Genomic DNA, 6,577 nt, shown 5'->3' on the forward strand with positions numbered 1-6,577 from the left:
CAGTTTTGGGCGCCGCACTTCAAGAGGGATGCAGATAACCTGGAGAGGGTCCAGAGAAGGGCCACTCGTATGGTTAAGGGCTTGCAGGCCAAGCCCTATGAGGAGAGACTAGGGCACCTGGACCTCTTCAGCCTCCGCAAGAGAAGGTTGACAGGCGACCTTGTGGCTGCCTATAAATTCATCATGGGGGAGCAGAAGGGAATTGGTGAGGCTTTACTCACCAAGGTGCCCCTGGGGTTTACAAGAAATAATGGCCACAAGCTAGCAGAGAGCAGATTTAGACTGGACATTAGGAAGAACTTCACAGTTAGAGTGGCCAAAATCTGGAATGGGCTCCCAAGGGAGGTGGTGCTCTCCCCTACCCTGGGGGTCTTCAATAGGCATCTGGCTGGGGTCATCTGAACCCAGCACACTTTTCTGCATGTGCAGGGGGTCGGACTCAATGATCTATTGAGGTCCCTTCTGACCCTAACATCTGTCAATCTATGAATCACAGCTACAGAGGACTCCTCTGAAGCCACTTTCCTTCATGTTACTGGGAAAGGCCCCCAGCGCACATTGAGGTGAATTATCACAAAATACAGTTTTGAAGTCTGTTGAATGAATCCCTCATTTTGGGATCCATAGCTTCAGCTTCACCCCAGGAGCAAAGCTGCTGTGGCTCCAAGAAGGTTTCATGTGAATCAGCATAAACTAGGTTGGTAAAAGCAACAGTTCCAGGTTTTTGCCAAAAAAGCATCACAGGGAGGGAGCAGGATGTCCTTGTAGGTTAGAGAGAGAGAGAGAGAGAGAGAGAGAGAGAGAGAGAGACTGACTTTAATGAAATTCAGTGGAATCCACTGTAGAGCATGAAATCCCCTCTCCAGCACAAGAGAGTAGGATGGTAAGCCTGAGGTTTAGGATTCAACCTTTATAATTTATCACTTAAACTGAACCGTGCCTGTGTTCCAGTCCAAGAAGGATTCATGCCAGCCTCTCTGTCCCCACATGCTGCATAGGAGATTTGATACCAAACACAGGTTTCCGAATTCCACTCTCGGTTCTGGATTCCGTGTCAACATATGACATGATTTTTCTTCAACCAATCACATTTCCACTGGAAAAAAAATCTCTCCCATTTCTTGCATCAGCACAGACCTGTACATGGAAGGTTTATTTCCAGAGTTGACTTTAGGCAAGCGGTAGAACTTCTTAGTAATCATCCGTTCTAATTGCATTGGGGCGATACAAGCAGCTTCTCTCTCACCGGATAAGACAGATAATAATAAACTTCTTGAAAATCATTCACACTTCAGGTTTCACATTCTCTTCTTCCTGTCCCCACTGTCCGTGTGTGTGTGTGTGTGTGTGTGTGTCTTCCCTCTAGCCCCCCTCGCACTCCTGTCTACAATTAGCAGACTTTTCACATTTTTTCACTCTATGCTGCTAATGGGGTTATTTTTTCCCTTCATGACTCATTCCCTCATTCTGCCTTCATAGTCTTCTGCTGAGCACTTTCCCTTCTGATTGCATTTCTATCATCCTCACATCCATTAGCAGTGAAATTCAAAATAGACGGAACCTGTTTGATGTCTTTAAACTTTTTTACAGCATATGAGATCACTGCAAATAGAACGACCTTCAAACATGTAGCATGGGTGACCCAAAACCCTTCACACCAGGCACAGCACAGAGACTGCAGAGCTGGTTCTGGTTTTAACAGTGAGTGATAGCAAAGTTCTGGTGATAGCAGTAACAGACTAAATTAAATACCTTATTGTTTTGGATGAGAACATCTCTACAGGCCAGACTAAAAGTCAAATCTGCTGTTCAAAGTTCTTTACCTAATTGACTCTGTTTTAATCTTCAGGAATTTGCAAGGAAACCTCAAAATATTAAACAAAGTAAAATACAGGCTGTGACTTCTACCCTGAGGTTTGCGTCCATTGGCTAAATTAGGTTCTGACAGGTAAGTGAGAAGGTAGGACATGCCCAGGCCAAAACCAAGGTATTGCAGGTAATGCTGGTTTCCTTTCCATCACCAATACCCTGTTATAACATTGGATGCTGTGTTTTTAGAGGCATTTGGCCGAGACATAAAACTGAGACCAGGCTCTCTCATGATTATTACAGGTCCAATGGTACTCGCACAAAAATCAAGGGTGTTAATTTGTGACTTACCCTGGGTGTCATTTGACTGCTCACAGTCAAACAGTGCTGACAACTCCCCTGCAGATTCAATTAGATAAGACATTATTCATTTCCTGAACTAAAGCTGACCTGTCCAAAAGGAACGTACTTCAATAGAGTGTGAAGTGATCCTTATGTACCATATCTAAGGCACTATATTCTGACAAACATCTTTATGTCTGAAACGTGTTATGTAAATCCATTAAATCATTAAAGAGAGAGATGGAATAGTTCGTAGATTACCAGATATAAATGCATAATGTCCCGTAAATTACCAGTCCCATAAATGCATAATGAGGGGGATGGCAAATAAAATATTAAAAAAAAATACTTTATTAAAAATAATACATGGTACAATATTGTTATGAGAGATGCAGGACCCCAAGCACAGTACCCACATTGTTACATAGTTGAGGGACGTGGAATTTCTTAGTACATTTAACATGTGGCCTACGTTTGCATGAATAAACAGCAATGCATATGGCTTTTATTGGAATCTTGCAGAAAGGTGGGGAGGGGGGGTTGTCCCTTTCAGTCTGTCCCCATTCTCACTTGTGGTAGGTGGTCTTGTTTGACTCTTGCCATACTATCATAGAGAAGTAGGACTGGAAGGGACCTCGATAGGTCATTTAGTCCAATCCCTGCCTGAGGCAGGATCATCCCTATCCAAACCGTCCTATACAAATGAATTGTCTAACCTGTTAAAACTACACAGTCAACCCTGACACAACACAAGACGTAACACCCTAACCCGCCATAGGCAAAGCATGGCAGCCAACATTCTGTTTCTGTAAAGGTTGTTAATATATGCTAAAAAGATCCCAGGAAGAGGTCCACACCTCCACTACAGAGGGAGACAAAAATCCCCACAGTCCACAGCAATCTGACAATGAGGTAAAATTCCTTCCTGACCCCAAATATGGCAATTGGTCTGACCCTGAGCAGAAGGCCTAGACCCTCTAGCCATTTGCTCAAGGCAAATGGGCTTTTACCTGCCCTCCTGCCACCTAGTAAAGAGGCAGTGTAATAGTGTCTACTTCACGCAGCTACCCCAGGATAGCTGCGCATTTCTGTCTGTTGCCAATCCCAGTATAATTTATATTGATGTACACCATTTAAATTACACCAATCGAAACGTGTCTTTTTAGGCCTTAGGTGCCACCTACATACAAGAGAAGTTGAAATTCAGAAGGTGAAATGAACCCATGTATTTAAGTGCCTTATTTTGCATTTAGGAGTCCATTTTGAGGAACTAAAGTATGAAAGTTTTAGCCACAGTTTTCTTGTATGCTCGTGTTCACAGAAAGTCATCTCTATTTGGTTTCAATCTGCCATATATAACTTCTCACTTCCAAAAAATAAAGTGAATAACTAAAGATACACCAAGCGATCCTAACTTATTGTACTTGGCTCACATTTGGAATTCTCCTGCATGCTATTTACTAATTCTGGCTTTGCAAAGAAACCACCCTGTTCATGACAGCTGTGCTCCAAGAAATATTTACATATTTCTTCAAAAAACAACATTTGTTTGTATTTGTGCAAATTTCACATTGGGTAACTTCTCATTGGCTCAATTCATGCCCACCTAGAAGAAAGAATATTTATGTTTTATAATCTGTTCTTAAATGGGCACTGAGGAGTGCACTTAACATTCCAACCCTCAAGCTATGTGGTATCATGGCATAACAGCCTTTGTAAATTATTCCATTGCACGTGGCAGTTTCATCTTGAAGATGATGTGCTTGAGTGACAGGCTTTTCTGATGGCTATTCACAAAGCATTCCCTCAAATTCTTGTAAAGGTGGGTTGTTGTTTCTTTTTTTGAGCTTAACAATTTGGTTTCAGATATGGGTCACACCTGAAGAATAACTTCATTCTTCTCTTCCTGGAGCTTCTGCTTTTCATTATTCTGTTGGCACTTTTGAAAGAATGTTTGTTTAAGGAGAGCAAGGGTTAAATCTTGATTCTATAAAAATCAGTGAAAATATTGCCACGGACATACCTAGGGTCAGGAATTCATCCCAGGGATTTATTTTACCCTCAACGACCACTTTACAATGACAAGGTCATTTTTACAAATTGAGGTGTGCTTTGCACAAGGGCTTCCATAATATCACTTCGTGTCATTTTTGCTCTGATTTCTACTTCACGTCATTTCTTCCTGTAATTCGCCACACTTCTCACAACCAAAAGTAGTGGCCAGATTCTTTTAAGTTATTTAGTCATTGCTTTTTCTACCTTCCAGTGCCTAAGGGACTAAGACCCAATTTCAAAAGAGACTTAGGCACTTAGGTCAGATCTATCCAACTGGCAGCCCAGAGACCATGTGTAGCCTATGAGAGGCTAATGCTCAGCCTTTGGGCTCCTACCTGGCCATGGTCCCCCCTATCTGTCTGGCTGTTGCTGCAGCTGGAGTCTCTAGACTCCCCCCTCCATGAACTTTGTTCCTGCTCCCATCCCAGGGGCCAGGATGATGGAACCCACGGCACCAGCAGAGCCCATGGAATGGTGCAGTGGTATTTAGGTGGCAGGGGTGGGGGGCGTGTAGCACAAGGGCCCATGGCTCAAACTAGTGTGGACCCTGCTGGTATAGCCCATGGGATGTGCAACTCCCAGTCACTTAGAAGTTGGACACTCCTGGCCTAGGTCTTACCCTCTTTCAGTAAGACTTAAGGTTTATTTATACTGACTAGATTAGATCTCTAGACTGTCTAGACTAGTGTCACCCCCAAACAGCCCCAGCCACACAAGCTGCCCTTCCACTATCTACATCATGCCTTGAAGCCCATACAACATCTCCATCCCCACTGCTCTGCTTATAAGCAAAATTGAGCCATTCTGGGAATCTGTCTTGTCTTTCTTTCTGCAGTAAACATAGGAAGTGAGATGCAGGAGGCTAAAAAGCAAGAACAGAGAATTGTGGGATTGGTACTGACTCACTTCCTGCACTAGTCTTACAGGGCACAAGTAAATCTATCTGGAAGTTCAGCGGAGCTTTTTAGGGTTCAGCTTGACCAAGGTCAAGGGTAGGGGTTTAGAGTACAGGTGGTCAGTAGGCATCGATCCTAGGGATTAGGGCTGCGAGTCTTCGGATCCCGCTTCAGATCCGGAGCCATTTTGGATGCTTTGGCATCTGAAGTGGCACTTCCAAATCAAAGCAGGATTCCAGCAATGGTGTCCAGAGCAGGTCGGGGGCATCCTAAGTGCTTCAGATCCGCTTTGGATGTTTTGGGCCTGCTTCAGCCATTTTGAGGCAATTAGAAGAGAGAGTGGGAGGGGGGAAGACTGACATCTGTAGGTAACCAGCGAGGATGATTTCTCCCTAGCTACCTTTTCAATGGCAGTGTCTGTGGGTAGGACTAAAAAAAGCAGAAAAGCCCCTGTTTCCAGCCCTTCTTTGCCTTTTGCAGCTCATTCCCTGTCAGCAACTGTGTGAGAGAGGAACGCTGCAACTGAGACCTGCCTGCTCCTTTTTCGTGTTATAAAGGAGTGGTTAGGGTTTAGCTTAGCTATTCTATTCAGTTATTAGTAGTATTACAATTCAATTTATTTCTTTGAATTATTTTTTTGGAAACTTGTTTTGGAAACTTTGCAAAAAGAAAGTTGTGTTTTCCCAGCCAGTGTTATCTACCACTGTGCAGGGAAGCACAGATTGCTTGCACGCACGCATGCACACGCAGAGACCCAGAATATAGAAAAAAAATCACAGCAGAAGAAGATAGACAGATATTTACAGAAGAATAAGACACAGATAATATATTGAGACACAGGAAGACACTCAAATAATTTGATTCACAGGAGAACAAGACAGACAGATATACAAAAGGATTCACACACACACACACAGACCTTTTGCTGCACAAGAAAGATCAATATGAAGTGTGCTGGAAAGGCAGGTGCCAGGTCTTCTGGCAGGGGAGGGAGAGCTAGAGTTGCAAGCCTCCCCTCCCCGCCAACACAGACACATTCTATTCCCAAGCAGCCATGACATCAGTGCTGCCAGTGGAAGCCAGGCGGTGGGAGCAGTGTCTGCACCTAGTGTCCCTGTACCTGCACCACCTCAGCTCAGTCCAGAAGTGGGCACCAGCAGGTGATCACACCTGCCTCTCCCTCACGGGGCACTGCCACCACCAGTCAGGCCGTCGGTGGGCTCTACTGCAAGCCAAGGTGTTGGATGAGTCCCACACGGCAAGGGAGATCATGGGGGCCATGAACCGCATGGTGCAGGGGTGGCTCGTTGGGCAGGCCGAGCTCACCTGCAGGCTCATGGTCACCGACAATATGGTCAAGGCTGTCCGTGATGCCAACTTTGTTGGCATCCACTGTATGGCACACAGGCTGGACCTAATAGTGAGGGATGCCTTGGAGGGGGACAGGGGTGCCGGTGGCCGCACCGCCCCCCGTA

This window comes from Alligator sinensis, unplaced genomic scaffold, assembly GCF_000455745.1.
Source record: "Alligator sinensis unplaced genomic scaffold, ASM45574v1 scaffold737_1, whole genome shotgun sequence".
In the NCBI taxonomy this organism is placed as follows: Eukaryota; Metazoa; Chordata; order Crocodylia; family Alligatoridae; genus Alligator; species Alligator sinensis.